Source organism: Zeugodacus cucurbitae, chromosome 6, assembly GCF_028554725.1.
Source record: "Zeugodacus cucurbitae isolate PBARC_wt_2022May chromosome 6, idZeuCucr1.2, whole genome shotgun sequence".
Taxonomy (NCBI): Eukaryota; Metazoa; Arthropoda; class Insecta; order Diptera; family Tephritidae; genus Zeugodacus; species Zeugodacus cucurbitae.
Window position 1 is genome coordinate 67,250,225 of NC_071671.1, and position 18,297 is coordinate 67,268,521.

The following is an 18,297-nucleotide window of genomic DNA, read 5'->3' on the forward strand; positions in this document are numbered from 1 at the left end:
TTACAAGCGAAGAATAGAGAAAAAAAATATAAAAATAAATAAATAAAAATAAAGTGTGAAAAAAGAAGTCTAAAAAGAGCGCGCCAAGCACACTTAAATCGATTTAATTTGTTTCTCACTTTCTGTTGACGCCACTTGGACTACTTGCCGGTCCACACACACACACACACACACACACAATCAACAACTATCTATTTTTATACAAAATTTAGGTGTTTGTAGCAATTTCTGGGCTTCACCACTTTTTCTCTATGTTTCCTTGTTTACGACACCCTGTGTTTGTATGCCTGTATGTATATATTATGTATCAATGTACGTATGTTTGTAGTTGTAGTTGTTGTGCCGGCGCGTGTTCAATGCCCTATGCGACACGTGACTTTCTAATGAGTGCCTTTGTGTGTTCATTTGCATTTTTCATTCATTCATTCAAGCCAAGGCGCTCGGCTCTAACACACACACACACATTCACACATACAAACAACACTTTTTTTGTCCAATTTGTAAGCTTCGAATTTGTCGAATTGGTGTTAAGTGAGCTGTAATGATTTGCCATTAGAAAATTTGTACGCCTTGTCAATGCTTCCCTTTGAGTAAACAACCCGAAGGTTAACGAGCGCGCCATAAGAATCAAATTTAACAAAATGCTGTAAATTATGTTTCTATTTATTTTTCCTGACTTTTTATTGTATGTATCTAACTTTTATTATTACGCTGTCTAATGCAAAATAAGTTAAATACTTAAAAATGAGTAATTTTTTAGAGCGGGGCATCTCCTTTACCCGAATGCAATTGGCCTTCACTGAATGTGTTAATGAGCTGTGAATTATTATAATTTAAATAGCTCTCTCGCTGTTAATTGCTTTTTAATTTGTTGATTGGTCGTTTCTTTTTTAGAACTTAATTTATATTAAGCTGGGAGCTATGATGTGAGATGAGTGTCGGATACTAAATTTAATATATCATGATTATTTTAATGTCTTATTGAATGAGCTACTAAAAAGATCTTAAATATAAGAATATGATATATATTGATACATACATACATATGTAGATATATCAAGTATTGCCCAAGCGAAGATAGCCTCCTAGAAATTAGTACATTGGCAGCTGATTTGCAATACTAAAAGATTCCGACTAAAACATATTCCGTCAAAACGAATGAATCCATATGCCTTAAATCAGTATGCCTCTCATATGTATATCTCTAGTCCTCAAATAGTTGATTACTCAAACATCAGACTACTGGTTAAAGGAAATAGTCCCTTCTTATTTATTTGAATAGTTGAGTTTATAAGTCTGCATTTTGGAATTCAGGTTTCACAATTGTCTAGACCAATATTCAAAACTAAACGGGTCGGAGAAGAGTTTTGAAAGAGAGCAACTATTTTTCTTGAGAATATACTTCAGGCCTACCAGACTAACCTACAACTAACTAATGCTTCAGAATCAATACCAAATGTTTCAAACATCAACTATGAAATACAGAAAGTCAGCTAACCCATAGATAATCGCTCTTAAGGGATCATAATCTCACTCCGATACTTCAAGTTCTTTTTCCGAGTTGATAGGTCACTGTTAACCAAGTGTAATCGCTCTGTTGGGTATACATTGGTGAAAGTACAACTAAATCGATATGTTTTAGTGAGACCTAAGCCTTAAAAGACATAAGCAATTTTTCAACGAACGCATTGGCAATAAGACAAAACATTCTCGTCATTTTCTACTAAAAAACATTATGACCGATTTAGTAATTTTTGCAAACTAATTTCCGTTAATTTTCCTACACTCATTATTAATTCTGAGTTCCACTACTTTTGAAAACTATTAGTTGATTTATTGTTTTGAACTTTCCTCTAGAAATCATGGCAGGATATCAAGACTACATATATGCGCTTAACGTAGTATAAAACTTCCAATTGTGAAATCAATTTTTCCGAAATATTATTTCTTTCGACAAAGCGAATCTCAACATCTGGTTTTCCGGAATTTCAATTGGCGTTAACGCAGGCATCCTAGAGGATAATTACTCATCATTCACTATGTGCTGTAACTCTATCTGGACCAAAACTGGTCAGAACTAAATCCATGTGTTATTGTTAGACCTAACCTTCAAAAGACGGAAATATGTTTCTCACGGAGAAGATCTTATGAACGCATGCTTCATGATCTCATGAAAAATAGCCTATATTGAACTCTTCAGTAATTTCTTTCGTTTTCCTTTAATTGAACATGTTAGGTCTACAATTGTGCTTCCGCCGCTTTTTTGTAAATTTAAGTTTTTTTTTTGTATAAAAACGGTTACAAATGTCGATGAGCCTCAGCCGCACTTTTCATGGAAATAAAAAAGAAAACCAAATTTCCCGCAAATGTCGAGAATTCGGCTCAAAAAGTGACATTTTCAGTTGAGAATAAGTTTGGGATGCAAACAGATCTCTACAAATATTTTGTTGGGTTGACTCAAATGTCCAAGATCGATATAAAACGATTTAATCGATTTAATCGACCCTAGGGACATTTATTGGAAAAGGGTGGAAGCAAAGTTGTAGACCTAATAAATACTAAATTTGCGGTCTCAGTTCCAAATCTATTGAGAAAATATAGGTTGATAAATGGCTTTAGCATTTTCCCATGAAAATCTTGAGATTTCCGATTGTAGCAGTAAAATATCGATGATTTGTAAATCTTCAATTAACGAATGATAGAGAAAACTAATATTAGAAATCTTCGTCACGAAAGCGGATGGCACAAGTACGAGGTAGACAGGATAGCCATGAAATTTTCCACTTGCTTTTTACTGAGTTTGTTATTACAAACGAACCAAAAGTTTAAAGATAAATCTTCTTATAGTTCAATTATCTTTTTTCTTAGTTCTTAGTATAAGTCTTCCCACAAAAATATTGGAATACTTGATTTTTACTTCTTCAGTCATCCAGCAGAGATGTTTCCAACTTTTTTTTATAGAAAGTTTTTATAAAAATATTTAAATTCTTTGACCAACTAAAATTATACAATTAAGTAATTTTAAAAAATGTCTACAGAAAAAGTGAGTTCTGCTTAAAACAACGGCAATCCCTTTCAATAGAATTTAAGCTTAAATTTTCAACCATTTAAAGCCTTTCAAACGCTGCTGTAAAATAGAGCGGCTTTAAAGTTCATAAAAACGTTATTTTATGTATGTATGTATATACAGTTATGTAACATCACACCGTTAACATGGTGCACTTTAAGCACTCAACTCAACTCGGACTTATTGCACCACCAATCCTGCAGCTTATCACCTGTGGGTGTTGTTGAGCATTACGCGCTTAACTGCTTTAGTTTTAAGCAAACTTATGCACTTAAATAACGGATATGTTAGCAACACACATACCCCCACACATGTACATATACACCTGCATGTGCAGTGAAGCCTCGAGTGGCTGCCATAAAGCGTCCAAAAGCTACTTTCGAATTATTAAAAACTAAAAGCACTGAGAAATTGGCAAAAGTATGCCAATCGCTGCTCGACACACAAGTGCTCACACTTTAAAAAGGATTTTACGAAACGCAGTGTGTTAAGTACGTGTCCGTAATACATAAGTAATGCCGCTTAAGTGCGAGAGCGCGCATGTGAGTGTGTCTGTGCAGTGTGCGGTGTGTGGCTGGTGCATCCTTTGCAGCGTTGAATGAAAATAAATTCGATTATACTTTCAAAAGGGACATCGTGACCTGAGCGAGGCGAGCTGCTGCTGCTGCGGCTGCATACACTTACACATGGATAACTGTCGTTCACTCATATTATATATATAATAATACTAGTAGGATCACTTCAAGTGCTGTATGCCCGAGACAGCAGTTCTGGTTGTTAAGTAGTAGTGTTGGTGTGTGTGACTGACTGACTGACTGACTCCTGCAGTAGCAGCCAAGTGCAAGAAGGTAACGAAATTTATCGCCAAACAAACCAAATCAACCCAACCAACTAACCGACCAACTAAACGAGTCAACTAACTGTGCAACCAACCAAGCGGCTAACGAAGCCAAAGTGTTGACAGTCGTACAAGCCAAGCGTACATGGCCAAATAAACCGGGATATGAGTGTGTGTTTGTGTGTATCGTAAAACAATAACATGAAAATGGGCATTGAAAATGAAAATAAAATTGAAAAATTTATAAACTACGTGTTGGGCAGCAGCAACGGTGTTTGTCTCTCTCTCTCTGGGTGTGTGTGTGGTGTGTGTAGCAGAATGTGAAATGTTGCCACCGTGGTGCTGAGGTTCTGCCAAAGTCGTAACCATAAATCATTTCAACGCCATCGGCTGGTGGCGGACTCAACCAACTTGCAACTGGCTGGCCGCTTGTTTTGTTGATGGCTTAAAGCTGTGGCTGTGGCAACACAGCGACGTTCTGACCTGACGGATTTGAACCGAAAACTCATTTTGGGTCAAAGTGCTTTTAATTTTTATTATTTTTGCGCCATTTTTTCATTCTTTCTCACTTTCATTTATTTGCTTGCGCAAGAGTCACGTCAGTCATTGCTGCTGCAGGATGCCATAAGCGCTCAAGCCTTTTGTATCAGCGTGTGTATGTGTGCGGCATACGCGGAAGTAGCTCGTTAAATCTGTGGCGTCGCTTAAATATGTCGACGTATACATTTTTACTACCACCACACACACACACCGACTGCCTGAGATTGACAGCAGCGCTCACACAGGTAGCCATGTTGTTGCAACTCATTTGAGGTCTTGAGGTCGCTGTGTGGATTTTACGAGCTCTTACGATGACTGGTGAATTCCAATTAAGCCGCAGCGTGTTATAAACCTTGAACGCTCGAGCACAATGCAGTAATGGGTCGCTGACGCCAGTCACTCTCACTCTCAATGCTTCCAGGCCACTGTTTCTGCAACTTGGCCTACAATTGGAATACACACTCACAGCAGAAGAACAAAGTCATTATTTCTGCGTTGACGCAACGTCTTTCGCGTTTTCCTTTTCCTCTTTCCTTTCCTTTTCTGTTGTTGTTTCTGTTTTGCATTCACCATTTTAGCACATCGCGCATTCTTCGCTGTGCTCCGTTAATATTTTTATGATTTTTTTGTTTTTGCTTTTTGTGTACGCGCTCAAAATTATGAGCATATTTTCAAACGAAGTCAAGCACTTCGTCAGCTGTGTGCTACTTTGCGCGCGGCAAGCAGCGAGTCTGCCAGCCGGCGCGGCAACCCGACAGCTCGACAAAGCCAAGCTAAACTGAACTGAGACAAAGTGAGCCAGGCCAAGCCATCGAGTTGCGGCATTAATTTTCCTGTTGACCTCAACACGCTTTTAAAAAGTCTTAATTGGCGTTCAGCGCTTGTCGTTTGTCGTAGTCGACAGTCGTTGCTCGGCACAATGCTGGCATTCCTAGTGTTTTAGTGTTTCTTCATTTCACTTTTAGAATGCATAAAGTCATTATTCCTATCCATACATATATATGTATATATAGTTGTATTTGTGTTGCATTTTCCAGCGAAATTTTCGCTTTTCCTCTGCCAAAGCAGCCAACACTTGTCGTTTGTTCGAAATTTATGGTTGCACGCTCGCTGTGCGCACAGCTAACGGTACATCATATAATTATTGTATGTTTGTTTGTTTGTATATTTTGTTAGCGCCAAGAATGCAGAACGCCTTGAGTGTATGCATGTTGGCCATAAATCAAAGCGCTGCTATTTAGGTTAGAAAAATATTTAATGTGCTGTGAAATTTAGGGGCGTTTAATATTGTGCAATAATTGCAGATGGAAATTCATGATTGCTGGCATGCATATGTTTGTGTGTGTGTTTGTATGTATGTATTTGTCTAGGAGCGTCTTCGTCTCGTGGTGGGAAAGTGAAAGTGTGCGTCTTCAGCGTTTCCAGCTAACTTTATGACAGCTGCTGCAATTAGCAGACAAATATTTGCGTTTTCTTCCAGAAATTAATTAATTCTTAGATTTTGCTGCATTTATTCGCTTCGAGTTGTTGCCCACCCACTTAGTGCGGTTGGCGCTTTTGATTCGTTTAATTAGTTGTTGTTTTTATATTTCTTTGGAATAAGTTTATATTGAGTTTCGCTTGTCTTAATGACGCTGTAACCAATAAAGTCTAAATTGATCTTAAATTATTGAAGTAGCAGACACAGTAGTATTACATACATATGTATATGTTACGGGCATATTATTGAAGAATAGGTATGTCTTCTGACCAATGGTCGTATGTAAATAATCATTCTAATGAATAGTTGCTGTAGCGGCGTAAAATATTTTAGAAGCGTTGCAAAGTTGATTGCTCTTGATTGGTTATAAGTTATGGTAAGTACTGGTTATCTAGAACCAATTGTCCGTCAGCTCAACTGGAAACAAATGTTCTCTTCATCGTCGCTTGCTGCAATTATAATCTTAATTCAGGGAATCTTAATTCAGAATCTAATGAAAAAATATACCTTTTAGAGCATTTAGAATGTAGAAAGGGATCTTTTTAGAACATATAGAAATAAAAAATAGACTTTTTATAACATTTAGAACTAAGCTTAGAGTATTTGGAATGAAGAAACAGGCATTTTTAGAACATATGAAATGAAGTAAGAAGAGTCGTTTTTAAAACATTTATAATGAAGATAGAGACCCTTTTAGAACATATAATATAGATTAATGATAGAGACAGTTTTAGAACATACATATATAGTGAAGAAATGGGGGTCTTTTTTAGAAATTTAGAATGAGGACAGAGTCGTTTTAAGTGCGATCAAAAGAACATGGTATACTTAAGTTATGAAGTGTGGATTAAAAATATCCAACTAAATCAAAGACTGAAACTGATTTTAGAAGCAGAAAGCCACCATATATCTCATATATGTATATCAAAGAGCGGAAAGGTTCTATGTTTATATCATGAGATCTAATCTAAAGAATTGCACTACGTTTTAAAAGAATCTGGCTTTCTCAAGCGATTTGTTCACAGGTTCCACATTTAGAAGCATCCTGATATTCTGAGAAAGATGCTGATTTATGAAGGTACTAAGGTACCAAGTACTTATTCAACAGTAAACACGGGGAAAATATGGATCTCAACGCGAATCGTTCAAAAATAAACCATTTTTGTATGTTTAATAAAAATAATCGGAAACTATATTTTAGAAGAGTGATTTATTGTCACTTTATTAAAGAAAAGTCACTATACACACTCATTATTGCTGCTGCTGTGCTATACTCCCACACTGACATCTTCCCGCGTGCTAAAGCTGTCAGTCCAACTTCCTATTTGCCAGGTTTTCCCCATTGCGCATTTTAATAATGAATTTATTTTTCCTCTCTCACACAATTTTGTGGGAAAATCACCAGTGAATATAGTGAAGTGCAACTAAATTTTAACGAAGTGCGCATATAAAAGACCCGAAATGCACTTAAGTGTAAACTAAATGATTTCATTAATAAACGCATCACTTAAAAATTTTGTGGCACTTTAAATTGGTTAAATTGACTTGGGTGTTGCAGCAACCTTAAACCCAAATATTTAATATGCATGCGAGCAACAACAACAGCAATAACCAAAATATTATGAACATACTCCCACGACACAGCTGCGTGTAGTTGAGGCAGCAGCAACAGCAACAAAAACCAACGCTGTTGCATTGTTGAGCGATGCGAGCAAGAGATGAGAACTTTCGAAATTGTGTGAAAAATGACTTCCTGATTTTTACATAAACAACAGTAAATGCAATGCCGAAGCCACACGGAGGGCGACCCAAAGCCGTCGGAATTGTTCTACAAAGACGATAACGATGTTGCTGATGCCATTGCTGCTGCTGCTCCCGTTGCGTTGCCAACGCGGTTGTTGTTGTTTGTAGGCGATGGTGTTGTTGTTGTCATTGCAATGAGTTTTGAACTTCATCGTAAACGTGTCAACAGCAACTAAAACTAACAGCAACCGAGGTGCTGATCCCCCAGAGCCGTTATTCTTGTTTGCATTTTTTTGCATTGTCGTCGTCGTCGACGTTGTTGTTGTCATTTTAATGTTCTTCAGGTGGTTGTTGTTGTTTTTGTCGTCATTTTGCAGTTCTTCATCTTGTTTTTGCTGTCGCTGTTATTGTTGTTGCTGTTATTATTGCTGTTGTTGTTCGTCACATAGCTTTTGTTGCAGCCGCATCCTTGACACAGAAACCGCACCAAAGCCGCAGAAAGTTAAATTGCCTGCGGCAACAACAACGAAGCACAGCATCGTCAACGCCGCTAACGGTATCAGCGAAAGTGCGGGTGAGCAAATACAATATACATACATATGTACATATGTAGTTGTAGTGAAGTTGAATGGTGAAAGTGTAAGTGGGGCGACGGGGGCGGTGTGTTGCTCTCGCCAACTGGCTTTAGTGGCTTTCGGGAGATTAGGGGTAGAGCTGGCATTTTAATTACATTCAAATACGAGCGCACAGCAACGACAGATAGTGTCAGAGTGCGAGTGATTTTTGTCACCGCAATGTCACCGCAACAACAACACAAATGACTTGCCAGCAAGCCAACATATTTATATTTACACGCCCGCAATGGAGGAGGAGCGATGTGCGCTGCTGCAGGCTGCAGGCTGCAATTCATGCAGCTCATGTCACTTGTACAACTTATACTATGTACCGTTATGTGTGCTGTGTGTCAGTATATTTGCGCCCGAAGTAAAACACGTGGGCTTTACGCCTTGTCTGTGTGTCTCTATGTCAGCGCGGCAGCTGCTTGGATTTGTAGTTCGCAGTATTTAAATGAATGCAGGACGAAAGAGTACCGTTAAATGAGGGCGCCACACACAAACATGCCGCTGTCCGAGTGACTGACTGCCACCACCTTCAACAATTGCACCCGCTCCCCTTCTCCCTCCTCCCATCAACCACTTTATCACTCGCTCAGCGCACTCGAGTCAGCACTGAGTGGCTCTCTCCGCGCTGACTTCAATTAAATTAAATGAAATTAAATTGATGGAAAAATATGCGCTTTATTAAAGGCATAAATCTACTTGAGTTAAAGGGCGCAGCAAAGCAGCAGATGCAGTAGAGGCAAAACGACCGAAACTTTGCAAGACTCAAGGGTTGCTGCTCGCCTACAAGCGCAAATGTCATTCGCCATTCCACCATTCCCAATCCACCATTTGCCATTTTTTCCGCCTTTTCCGCCTTCGTCGCTGTTGTTTCGTGCATAAAATTCAATTACTTCGCAAATAAAAAAGCGCACAAGAAAAGCAATGCAAACAAAGCCGAAGACATGGCAAACGGCATAATAACCGAAAATAAATAAATAACAATAATAAAAAAACATAATTGCAATAACAACAACAACAACCGCAGCAAGCAGACTTGGCAAGCTACTATTTCGAAATACAAATATTTATTCTCCCCACCACCCTCTAGTGTCGCCACCCTTGTGACTGTCGCATTCTTCGTTACGCTCGAATGTCCTTTCGATTGTTTCGTGCTTGTTTGTCCAATTTTTATTCCATTTATATGCATATTTATTTATTTGAGTTATTTTTTCTACGGCTTCTATTCTATTTACGTTTATATTATTTGCCTTTTTCACATTGCAGCGCCCAAGGTACGGTACGGTCGTACTATTTCATGCAATTGTGCACTCACTTACCCCATTAGAGTTCGACGAATATTCTACTGTTCTATGCTATGCTGTGCTGTGCTATGTACATATATGTCTGTGTCTATGCTATGCTATGCTATGTTACTGTGTCTGTGTGTGACTTCACTCATTCCTCGATGCCATGCTTCAATGATTTTATTCAAATTTATTGCAGCACTTAAAGCTTGCCAAGTAGGTGAAAGTATGCGTTGTTGTTGTTGTGTGGTTATTGTTGTTGTTTCCAAAATGGGTTGTGGTACTTTAGCAATTAATAAGCGTATACAATTTAATGAAATATGCACGCATTCAAAATAGCAACAAGCCTTTAAGTATTTACTTTCTTGAATGAATTATTGGATTTACATACTTGGAAATTCTAATTAAATTCTGTCAAGTGAGCGCATCAGACACACACACCTATATACACAAATAAACATGCACATACCCTGCCAGCCAGGCCTAACCACTTTCCTCTCATGTTTCTTCAATTACTAACACCAACGCACACGTTTGGGTTGTTTTGTTTTTGTATTCGTACGTGTGAGGGGAATAGTGGTTAAAAAACTCACAAGCAGCTATGCTGGCCTATGGCAAACTCACCACTTTTTTACCACTTTTGTGGGTTTAAAAAACTTCGGTTTAACCAGCTTTTTCACCACCTTTGGCTGGCAGGGTAAATGCTTACATATATACATATGTACATATATAATCAACATTTGTATGCCTGACTGTGCTGACTCTGGCATGTCCTCGCTGTGCTTAGTGACTTTGCTATGTATGCATGGTGGTGTGTGTTGCAATATTTATATGCATACATTCATACAACTTACAACAATAACAAAAAACAATTTGGCATGCAAATAAGTTAGTTAGATAAGTTATAGTTGTTAAACAGTTTTTAGTTGCATTTTAGTTGAGATAAAGTGCAAGCGCCACAGAATGCTGCAAAAGCACAATTATCCATACAAGTTTCATTGGTTCTTTGTTTAAAGCTGTTAAAGTGCTGCCGAAAGTCGAAAAGAATTTTAGAGTTTGAGTTAAAAATTCGTACACTGAAAATTTAATAATAATAATACATGTCACATTTTAAAAGAAATAAATATGACTACAGCGCAAATTAATAGTTTTGACAGCATGTATAAATTTCTCTATTAATGTGGATAATCATATACATATATTTCCATAAAATAGTAAATTAATTTAATAAATTAAATAAATATATAATTTGCTGCTTCACGAAGGATGATTCACAAAACGATTCTCGAGAGAATAAGATATATAATGAGAGAGTAAGACTACCGAGAGAGCAATGATCCGTTCGACACTCAGTAAGTCTGTTTAGCTCTCCATCGAAAAAGCTTTTCGGCACAATGAGGTGAACTCTCATAGCGCGCATTTTATTTCACCTCAAGCTCTTTATTTTTCTCTCAGTATGAAGCGTAATGGAATACTCAGCTGCGATAAGCAATATGTGTGCGTTTTATGAAAAACATTTTAATTATTTAAAAACAAAAAATACATGAAATAAAAAAATAAATTTATTATCTTTATGATCGACATAATTGAATGTGCATTAAAATTTTTTTCGAGATTTAAAACAAAATGACTACTGAGGTTTTGGTTCACAACACATTTACCGTCTTTGTAGCACTCTTAGCCGGAAGAGCTTATCCTGTTGTTGTAACTGTTTCTAGACCTGCTTGAACCGACAAACACAAATAAATTGTCATCGAAGTCATCCAACGGGAGGCGGAGGAAACGTGTTGTTTAGACAGGCTAATCCAAAAGCAAAAGAGCTATTAGATGAAATTCACACGACTGTCTGCATGTTGTTATACTCTCGCAACAAAAGTTGCTAAGGAGAGTATTATAGTTTTGTCCACTTAACGGTTGTTTGTAAGTCCTAAAACTAAACGAGTTAGATATAGGGTTATATATATCAAAATGATCAGGGTGACGAGTAAAGTTCAAATCCGGATGTCTGTCTGTCCGTCCGTGCAAGCTGCAACTTGAATAAAAATTGAGATATCTTAATGAAACTTGAAACACGTGTTCCTTGGCAGGAGGTCCTTGAAAGAAGGTTAAGTTTGAAGATGGGCGGAATCGGACCACTGCCACGCCCACAAAATAGCGATAACCAAAAACACATAAAGAGCTATAACTAAGCCATAAATAAAGTTATGAAAATAAAATTTGGGACATAGGATCGTATTAGGGAGGGACACATTTGAATGTATTTTTTTTAAGTGGGCGTGACCCCGCCCCCAAATAGGTTTTTTGTACATATCTTGCAAAAAATAAAGCTATACAAACCAAACTTTCTGCAGTCGTTTCTTTTAGCCGTTTCCTTATACAGTCCAAAAATGAAAGAAATCGGTTAATAACCACGCCCACCTCCCATACAAAGGTTAGGTTGAAAATTACTAAAAGTGCGTTAACTCACTAACGAAAAACGTCAGAAACACAAAATTTCACAGAAATGATAGCAGAAGCAAGCTGCACTGAGATTTTTTTTACAAAATGGAAAATGGGCGTGGCGTCGCCCACTTATGGGTCAAAAACCATATCTCAGGAACTACTCGACAGATTTCAATAAAATTCGGTATATAATATTTTATTGACACCCTGATGACATGTGTGGAAAATGGATGAAATCGGTTCACAACTTTCGTTATAACTCAATTTTGAATTCCATCTGAATCCTTCACTTTATAAAAAATACATTAGGAACCAATGATGATAGCGAAATAAGACTTTACACAAATACAGTATATGATCTGTGGCATCACTTGTGAAAAAATTGTCGAAAACAGACTATAACTTTTCAAGGCTGCAGATATCGAACATGTTGAACTCAGCGCCTAATATTAAATTTTAACCGAAAACATGGGTAAATCTCTCAGATAATTTAATGTAATTGAGAGGAAATTGTTTTCTTCCAATAGTGTGTCTCTGTTCCAAAAATTATTAAAATCGGGTCATAACATCTCCTAGCTCCCATATACATAATTATAGGTTTTTCAAAAATATCATCCCCTAGTTCCCATATACCTAATTATAGGTTTTTCAAAAATTCGTTGGGCTTTATTCCGCATATATGTATTGGTTAATATGTGATATATATTAGCAAAATTAAGTGAGCGTATATTGGATATAGTGTCCCTTGCTGGTGAAATTGAATGAAATCGGTTCAGGAATTACCTCAGCCCTCATATATATATATTACGATTTTCGTTATTCTATTAAACTATTAAATTGCGAGAGTATAAAATGTTCGGTTGCACCCGAATTTAGCCTTTCCTTACTTGTTTTTAATTATAACTAATTGACAGGGATTTTATTCGATCAGGGTTGTCCTTTTGGCGCTCAAACCCTATTTGGAACGGTAAGTTATAAGAGATACTTTTCTCTTTCTTTAGTAGTAATCATTATGTAAAGTGCTATGTTGTTGATAGAGATATATAGTATATATTTCTTCCATGTAACCGTGTAAGAACTGATTACCACAGATTTTCTTCATTTAGATTATGTTCTCATTTGTTGGTGTTTTGTGGCTGTTTACAGGCTATGTTGAAGTAAATTATTTCTATAGGTCAGCGAACAAATATGGGGTCTAATCATTGAATCCGCAGCGAATTCAAATTCGATACGATAAAGATTTTCGGTCAAAAATTTCCATGCTATCATTGATACCGTCGATATCCTGCTTTATCATAAAGTGAGACCGCAAAACTGTTATATTGAATAAATATAAATCAAATTTTCTGCGCTTTTTGCTTCGTTGAAAAAACTTTTAAAATGCGGCATCTATTAGCCGTGGAATGGATTTTTTCGAGTCGGTAAGTGAGTTCAATTTGTTCGTAAATTTTATTTTCGGTACGGTTTCAATGATTCCGACGTAAAATGTCTCAATCGAATCGAACCATTTTTCGATCGAAACGGATTCAATGATTAGGCCCAATGTGTTCGTAAATTTCATTTTCGATACGGTTTCGATGATTCCGACGAAAAATTTTTCGATCGAAACGGATTCAATGATTAGGTCCATTATTAGTGGAGACACTTCGCTGTACAGATTTCAAATTTTTTGCCGAATAAAAGGTCGAATGGAAGACGTTTATTGACAAGAATTGGGTTCTCTCTGGCATACTGATATGAACTGATTGAGCTCATATATGGGGATTATTGAAAGCAGGTGCAGTTCATAGTGGTTAATGTTTTTGCTATTCTTGTATTGAGCTAAACGAAATATTATTTTTAACAATAATGATTAATGATTTATTTATGAAAGGACTATGAAATTAATATTTTTTCAAGGTAAATTAGCTGGAAGTTGCTGGTGATGGCTTCGAAGAGAATAATGTATATCTGATGTAGAGAAGTTTGCCATTAAGGTGACATGCATAATTAATGTAGGGCAGATAACTATACATTTCTCAAGGATCTTCCATTATTAAAATAGCGATGATAAGCCCTGCCAAATGAATCTTAAATTATCATATTCTTCAGAACCGACCATGCAACAAGCAAATGTAATCTCCAAACTATGAACTGGAAAATAAAATTGCATTTAAACGTAAATGAACGAAATTAAAATCGTTCAATAGCTGAAATAACTCATTTAAGTGACGCTGATTTCGCTTCCCAATGCATTTTCAATTAAGACTCGATAAGGTGTTTCCGTGTTTCCTTGACAAAGTGGCATGTAGGTTAAATTGATTTCCTCAACCGAGAGATATTTACATACTGAATAATGCGACTCCTGCAAGGCGCGCAGCAAAGCGACGCCTTGATTCACACCACGCATTGCTTGCAAGTGCTTGCCATGTCCTTCGTATTGCTGCATTATCGCTGCAATGTCTTAATGCCGTTGGCTTATGTCTTATTGCTGGCGCATAAATGTCGGAATCGCTGCTGCCTGTTGTCTTCCTGGCATATCTCACACAATTTCGCTCGCTTAAAGGAGCACGGAAGGAGCGTGGGAAGAGCGGCTGTCGCTGCAATTACCACATGGAAATGTCCTGTCACACACAGCCACTCTCATGCAAATGCATATATGCATATTTGCTTGTTCGTGTGCGCTTGGCCTTAAGCCTAAAGAGCAATTTCAGTTATTCAATCATTTAAATCATTTCGATTCTTGAGTGCTTGCGCTTTTCACCAAACACATAGTGGCCGCAGCGCACTTCACATCATTCTGATTGCGCCTTTCGGGTGACTGAGAATGCGAACGTTTCAGTGTGTTTGTGTGGGTGCACTTTAATCCTGTTGTTCGCCTGCGCAAATGCGACAGGCACTTGGCTAAGGACACAGACTGGCAAGTATTTGTGTATGTGAGCTGTGAATTGCTTGCGCCCACTTCGTTGCAACATCGCCAGGACGACATGCAAGGATGACGACGCGCTGTCTTACTGCCGAGTTTCGGTGGCAAAGGCAAAAGATTCAAACCAAAAAAGTGGCCAAAAAGGAGCGCTTATCTGCATGGTGAATTGTCAACATGTGTTCTTGTGGCACGCTTAAGTGCGTCTCGAGTTGGACGAGTGCTAACAAACACACATGTTAACTCACTGCGTGTGGCTTGTATTTGCACAGTTAAAAGGATTCTGCTTCCCCAGCAGCACTGTTGTTTCAGCTATTTACTTTGTTGTTCTTGCTGTTGTTGTTTGCACGTTTGACACACCTTTTTAGTTTTCGAAATAAACGGCACCTCAGCGTATGGCGTGTTGCAAGTACTCATGTTGCACTCACTGTATCATGTAACCAAATGATGAACACCCGCTAGAGTGTGTGTGCGTTGTGTTGCATGCCACATGCCTTTTTGTTGTCATCTGCGCCCTTGGCGTCATCATCTTTGTATCATCGCCGTTATCGGTTGTTCTTTACTTCACTTTTTTCACTTTTTTTGCAGTGAATTGTCTGTAATAATTTTTGCCACAGCTACTGTTGCCACTGGCGGTGTCACTAGTGTGGCACATACAAATATTGATATCCAAGCATGTATTTACATACAAACATATACATTTACAAGAAAACACTACTAACTACTAGCGCGAGTGCTGCCTTCGAGGCATCTTTGTGGCCGTGTGCATGCGTGCCTGTGTGTCTGTGTGTATGTGTTGCTTGTGTGGTAAAACGGCAGAAAAATGGGCGATACGCAACAACCGATGCTGATCGTTTTCTTATTACCTCACTTACTTTTCGATTTATTTGATTCTTATTCCATTTTTGCACTTTGTTAGCTTCCTACAATACATTGATATTGTTGTTGTGGTTGCTGTTGTTGTCGTTGGCACTTTTGTATGCTAACAGCAGTTGCATGCACTACACGAAGGAATAAATGTACGACACATGCTTGCGTGACTCTGCGTGCTGCTGTACACCTGCGGGCAGCAAAATAGGGACGGTTCGTACTTTTTTGCTCTACCCCTCAATCTCTCCTCTATGCAAATATGATAATATGATGTATAATAAGGTTAACGGTATTCTACTTGCTAAATAATCACTTCACTTAGACTGGAAGAGGTTTAATGAGCTCTAAATTTGTTGAATAAAAAATACTGGCTCCCTGTTGTATACAAAATGGTCTTTTTATGAGTCGAGCTCCGACTTATTGTCATGAATGAGGCAGATATCCAACTATTTATATTCTCTTCAGATATTCGACATAACCATAAAAATTATCTTTCAAAAATATACTTAACATGTGTTCAAAAAATAACGGGAATTGTAAAATTTTCAATTGCCCAAAAGTCCAATTGTCAATTTTTTTATTCTAAAACTATACTGGAACAATGCCCCAGCCGCTATATTCGTCAGACATGACTGCGTGTGACTTTTTCCTATTTTCCACAAATAAAGAGAACCTTAAAGGCACACCGTTTTAGAAGTATAACAAGAGAAATCGCTAAAGAGTCAAAGGCTATACCAAAAATCGAGTTTGAGAAGTCTTACGACGATTGAAAGAAGCGCTGGCATTAATGCATCAGATCGAATGGCGACTATTTTGAATGTGACAACATTAATGTAAACGAATAAATAAATATTTCTTCCAAAAAAACTAAAATTCCCGTTATTTTTTGAACACACATATTAATAACGAATCAGATTTCGAAAAAACCAGCTTCAATATTCAAATTAATTTCACCTTCTTCGTATGAAATTAAAAAATAAATCATCGTTTCCATTTATGTGCCCGCTGCTGTACACATGCTGAATGCGTTTGCCGTACGACGAGCCCATTCAACTCATTCTACATGACACCATATGCATGATCATATTTCCTATGCATGTCGAGCATTGTAATCAAACCGAAAACGAGAAGAAAAAACCGAAAAACCCGGCAAAGAAATCGTTGCAAAGAAAATACAATTGAAAAAATTGAATCAAGCCAGCAAGTTGTGAAAACGTGGCTAAAAGGATGTCTACGCCGTTGCAGCGTCATCCTTTGCATCACAAGCACACACGCACCGACACACAGTCGGTCATTTGTGGCATGGCAACAGCCGCCTGCCTTGCCTCATGCAATCACATTTGCCTTGCTGATGCAGCAGTCCAGGCAGCTCCTGCTGGTTGCGGCGCTCCATTGCCGACTGTCGACTACCGGCTGGCTCCTGACTGCTGGCCGCAATCGCATTGCCACTGCCACAGCAGCATTTATTCAAAATTTGCTTGTTGCTGTGTGCCGGTGTGCGGCATGTGGCGGCGGCAGCAGGCCACAGCTGATTGCAACGCATAGATTACGTTCTCATATTTTTTCGGTTGCATTACAAATTTGTTGTTTCACCCGAAATTATTGTAATGAGTGCGCAAATACACGCTCTCGCTGTTGTTGTTGTTGTTGTACATCCTGCTTCTTTTTGCACCCAAATGCATATTTATGGGTTTTTTGTTGTTTTTTGTTGCTTATTCCGTTTTAGCTCGCATTAAAATGCGCGCCGAAATTGCGTCGTGTGGTCCTGCGGATGCCAGGCGCTGAATGGTCTTACAACGGCGCTCGCCGGGCTTCATGCCATTCATGCAAAGTCGCCGTTGAAATTGTTGTTGTTGCATACACATGCAATTATGTCAGCGCGCGCCCGTGAGCACATGATGCATGCATTTTTATTCATTTTATTTATTTATTTATGTTTTTTTTGTTGCTTTTTTAATCTTTCAACATGCAAATTTGTTTTGGGTTCAGGCTTGGCTTGTTCTTATCTCTGTGCTGATTCCTTCGCCGGCTTCTGTGTAAGCTGTGTAAGGCGCAGATAAGAAAACATGCAAATATTTTTATTTATTTTATTTGCATTTATATATTTCATTGGGGTAAAGCGTATGCATTTTGAGCGCTATCTGTCGACGATTTATGCAGAAGTCATCGGTGTGCATTTCATTTAAGCCATTTAAGTTAAGTCTTTAAGAGCTGCTTTTAAAAGACTGAAGGCTAAATGTTGCACTATTTTAGTTAGAAATGTGATCTTAATAAATTCTAATATCATTTTTAGGGTATCAAGTAAACAATTGTTCGATCATTCCATGGAAAAAATAATTAATAATAATGAATACTCTACAAGTCCTTAATTATTACCGTCCTACTTTATGGTGCAGAAGCGTAGATGATGTCAACATCCGATGAGACGACAATTGGAGTTTTCGAGTGAAAGGTTTTGCGGAAGATTTACGATTCCTTAAACATTGGCAACGGCGAATACGACGACATT